Below are 5,335 nucleotides of genomic sequence, written 5' to 3'. Positions count from 1 at the left end.
ATGGAGTTCAAATAAGTTCAAAAAAATGAAATCCCTTTGTAACAGACGAGTTTCCATATGAAACCCTGATACTTCGAAGGAGATTGTCCGTTTTGTAGACGAAATGCATCCAATTTTTGCCTTAACCCTCTGTACTTTCTTGCACATGCTATGTGGGTGAAATGATGATACGATGCCAACTTGGAACCTTTTCAGAGTTCATTTCAAATGGTTTTCAATTTCATGGTCTTATAGCTCAGAATAATCAGTAAATGCATGAAAAATAACAAATGAAGTCAGAAAGGGTTGTAAATTGATGATGTGGCTTTGAATGGTGCATTTTGAACACAGAAAAACTATGGAGTTCAAATAATTTCAAAAAAATGAAATCCCTTTGTAACAGACGAGCTTCTGTATGAAACCCTGATACTTTGAAAGAGATTGTTTCGTTTTGTACACGAAGTGCATCCAGTTTTTGCCGTAACCCTCTGTACTTTTTTGCACATGCTATGTGGGTGAAATGATGATACGATGCCAACTTGGAACCTTTTCGGAGTTCATTTCAAATGCTTTTCAATTTCATGGTCTTATAGCTCAAAATAATCAGTAAATGCATGAAAAATAACAAATGAAGTCAGAAAGGGTTGAAAACTGATGATGTGGCTTTGAATGGTGCATTTTGAACACAGAAAAACTATGGAGTTCAAATAAGTTCAAAAAAATGAAATCCCTTTGTAATAGATGAGTTTCCGTATGAAACCCTGATAACAAAAATGAAATCCCTTTGTAACAGACAAGTTTCCGTATGGAATCCCTTTGTTTCAGAGTTATAAACTTTAATAGCAAAAAGAATTATCATAAAATAAAATAAATAAGTAATTTGAAACAAAATAATATAAACTTTAATAAAATATATAAGTAGAAACAAAATAAAATAAAATAAAATAAACTTTAATAACATAAATAAAATTTATGAAACTAAAATTATCATTGTATTTTCTGTTCAAAACATTATAAGCAACCTCTAGTATTATTGAAACTAAAATTATATATAATTGATGCAACTAAAATTATCAAAGTATTTTCTGTTCAAAATTATTAAAAGCAAAAAGAATTTTCATAAAGAAAATTTTTTGTTAGAAACTTTAATAGCAAAAAGAATTATCATAAAATAAAATAATAAGTAATTATAAACAAAATAAAATAAAATAAATAAGTATTTTGTTGTAAGTAGAAACAAAACAAAATAAATAAAGCAAAAAAGAAATGAAAAAACTAGGAAAAAATGAAAAAATTGCCACCTGCTGGGCAACCACGGCCTGAAAACGACTAGAAACCCATCCGTGGGCCAGGATTCAGGCCCGCAGAAGGCCTAGTAGGCCCATCAGACATAGCAGTCACAATTAGGCCCTTAAGCCTACAATGGAGAGGAGCTCGAGAGGGGTGCGACAGTGGGGCTTATAAACCACTGTGCACCCCTCTCAACTAGCGAGGTGGGACTAAACTCCCACCACCACGCCATTGTGCAAGGCCTTTGGTCTCGGTTGGTGGCACCAACCGGGACTAAAGGGGCTCATTGGTACCGGTTCGTAGCACCAATCGGTACCAATGCCCCCCTTTAGTCCCTGTTGGTGCCACCAACCGGGACCAAAGGCCTCTGCTTCCCGCCCTTTGGGCTGCTGAAAAGAGATCTTTGGTCCCGGTTCGTGACACCAACCGGGACTAAAGGGGGCATTGGTACCGGTTGGTGCCACCAACCGGTACCAATGGCTTTGCTATATAAGCCAGCACTTGTGAAAATTTCGTCAGTTCTTCGATCCCTCCGACGATGCCGCCAGGCTGCCCGAGCTCGTTGTGCCTCTGCCGCGCCCCTGACCACGCCGCCGTTGCCCCGCCCGACCACACCGCCATCGCCCCTGCCCCTCGACCACGCCGCGCGCCCTCGCTGTGCCTCTGCCTCGCCCCCGACCAGCCCTGTTGACACCGTCGCCGCCTTCTGCCCTGTCAACGCCATCGCCCCTGCCCCGACCACGCCGCCGTCGCCCCTGCCCCGACCACGCCGCCGTCGCCGCCCTCTACACCAACATTGGCGCCGTGCCTCTGCCCCTGCCCCGACCACGCCGCACCTCTCCTTGGTCAGGCCAACGCCGCCCCCTGTCCTCTCCTCTGTTTTTTCACACATATATGATGTTTTTTTTCCAGATTATATGTATATGTGTGAGTATACATATGTGTGTATATCTGATTATATGTCCTTTTTTTAGATTTTTTGTTCATATATATGATGATTTGTTTTTTGCATTTTTATAAAAATGTATATATGTACGTATGTTCTCTGTGCATATAAAAGTTAGCTTTTTAGTATATTTGGGTACATTTTAGGTTAGTTTTATCTATATATGTTCTCTGATTTAGTACATTTGAGGTTAGTTTCACTTTTAGAAAAGTTCTATATATTTAGGAAAAGAAGGAAGAGAAGGAAGAAGGAAGAAGAAGAAAAAGTTTTATATATGCAAAAGTTACATTTTTAGAAAAGTATATATATCTAGCTAGGAAGATAAGGAAGAAGAAGAAAAAGAAGGAGAGGAAAAAGGAAAATAAGAAGAGGAAGAAAGGAGAAGAACAGGAGAGGAAGAAGAGGAGAAATAAATAAGAAGAGGAAAGAAGAAGGAAAAGAAGAGGACAAGAAGAAAGGAATAGAGGAGAAGAATAAAACGATGTCGGTCGATATTGGGTATGTCGTTGTCGAAATAACCCCCTCCCTGATAACTTCGACATGAGGGGCGATCGATATATATACCCCCTCTCGACCGCGATAACTTGGGAGCACCCCCCGGCCCTCTCGCTCGACCAGAACTCTCGAGGACACCCAAACCCTAGAAAAAATGATGTCGGTATCCTACCCCCTCCCACCGCGCCCCTACCCGACAAACTCTCTCAAGGCCACCCAAATTTACCAAGTTAAAAGAGCGTTGTCGTCGAGGCCACCCCAAACCCTTTAAGCGTTGTCGAGGCCACCCCAAACCCTTGAAGCATTGCCGAGGCCACCCCAAACCCTAGAGAAGCAGCATCGAGGCCACTAATTAATATGATTCCTTATTGTGATTAGCTAGCTAGTTCTACGTTTGCCACTAATATATCCATCTGTCATGTTTGAATAATAATTGTCATGTTGTAAATATTTGCAGAAACTATGGAGAACCCCCGAGACGAAGCAACAGAAGCGATGTTGGGGGACATAATCGCAAAAGGAAGTGATGCCATCTTGTTGTTTCTCAATGACACCAATGGTCTGGAAGGACATGGTGAAGAAGAAGGCTATGATTATGATGGCTCCAGTGACCCATTAATGCCGGTACAAGAAGAAGGCTATGATTATGATGGATCCGGTGACCCAACACCGGTACAAGGAGACCGTGATGACGGCTCCGGTGACCGAACCGAGTCTGGCCAGGTATATATATTAGTTAAGCCTGTGCTGACTAGCTAATTGATGCATATATTGTTTTCGTATGTACACATATTAATTAACTCTCGTCTTTCTTCTTTTCTCTAGCCCTCCGGATCGAGCACAACTTCAGTAAAGAAACGAGGCCCGAAGAAAAAGTTGCGCTCGAATGAAAGGTTTGAGATCACAACAATCGCGCGCGATGGCAAGCCGATTGAACCCATCCGGACAAGGGATGCATTTCATGCTCATTGCGGGGTTCTTGTTAGGGACAAGATCCCGATCAGTATCCACCAATGGTTAAAGCCTAAGAAAGAAGACCCTGAGGTATCTTATGTCTCCGATATGCAGAAAGAAGATCTTTGGACAACGCTTAAGGAAAATTTCACCCTACCGCCAGAGAAGGATCCGGAGAAGCCAGTTAAAGAGCCATTGATCAAGTCTCATGCTCTTAAGAAGATGGCAGAACTATTCAGGAGGTGGAAGAATGAGCTGAAAACAGAGTTTGTTGACGAAGAAAAGACACCAGAATTCACCGGAAAGTATTAGAAGATCAGAGATAACTGGCCCGCATTTGTGGCCCACAAGACATCGGAAAAGAGTAAGAAGATGTCAGCGACAAACAAGAAAAATGCTGCGAAGAAGAAGCATCACCATCACACGGGGTCAGGTGGCTACCTCAAAGCCCGACCTTTGTGGGACAAGGCTGAGAATGACCTGGTTGCTAAAGGGGTCGAACTAGAGACATTGAACTGGCCAGACCATTGCCGGACTTGGTTCTTCGGGGTTGGCGGAACCTTGGACCCTGTATCAGGGAAGTGCGTTTGGACAGAAGAGCAACTGCAAATATCCGTCAGGAGGCTCCAGGAGTATATCGAGAAAGCCCAGCAAGGGACGTTCATTCCAGATAGAGAGAACGACACGCTCACAATGGCCCTCAGGAATTCTGAGCACCCTGGACGAACACGAGGCACGCCAGGTTCCCTTCCGTGGAAGGCTGGGTTTCCGGACGTAGGGGGTTACAAAAGCCATCAGAGAAGGAAGAAAGTGGAGCATAGCCAACTGCAGGCGCTACACGAAAGGGTACAATGGCCAGAGGAACAAGAAGCAGATCGCAGCGAACGACCCGCCGAAGCTTCCCTTGAAGCTACCCCGCCATCTCAGCGGAGAAGTAGCGTGGCTTCCATCGAGCAGACTCAGCAGCTGTTGCCTGTCTTCACGGCTCCTGCTAGCTACCCCGTGGATGCTATCACGGAATCTCAACATTGCCACCTTATGGCGCGATGGATGACACTGAAAGTCAAGGCGGCTGTTGGCTCTGTTTTACCTACTGAACCTGGCACAACCTACCACGGCCGGTCAATTCCAGAAGGATATGCTAGGGTGATGGTGGATCAAATAATGGATGAATTTGAGGACCTTGAGCTTGACCATCCTACGGGTGAAGGGGAGATTCGGCTGGGTTCTTCTTTGAAGACTCCATGCCTATGGCCGAAGGAGCTCATCAACCTTCCGAACTGGACGCCTCCGCCTCCTCCTCCTCCTCCTCCGGCAAGTCAAGGCACTCCACCTTCTCCTCCGGCGACTGATCAAGGCACTCAGCCTCCTTCTCTGGCGCGTGCACTCCGCCTCCTTCTCCGCCCGCGCTGGCGCGCCTGAGCAGCCAGCCTCCTCCTTCTCTGCCTCGTCAACAAGGGCGGAAGAGACCCGCCGCCGCTCCGGCTGCTCCGGCGCGTCATTCTTCTCCTCCGCCTCATAAGAAAGGAAAGACAGCCGCAGTCGCTCCGTTTGCTCCGGTGTCTAGCAGTACAGCCAGAGGCAGGTAATATAGATATGGTCCTTCTCTGAAGACTCCAGAGAAGTTACCATACGAGAGGAGCCAGGAGGAAAACATGAAGATCGTGCAAG

Source organism: Triticum dicoccoides, chromosome 6B (genome assembly GCF_002162155.2).
Source record: "Triticum dicoccoides isolate Atlit2015 ecotype Zavitan chromosome 6B, WEW_v2.0, whole genome shotgun sequence".
NCBI lineage: Eukaryota > Viridiplantae > Streptophyta > Magnoliopsida > Poales > Poaceae > Triticum > Triticum dicoccoides.
This window is presented reverse-complemented; position numbering follows the sequence as displayed.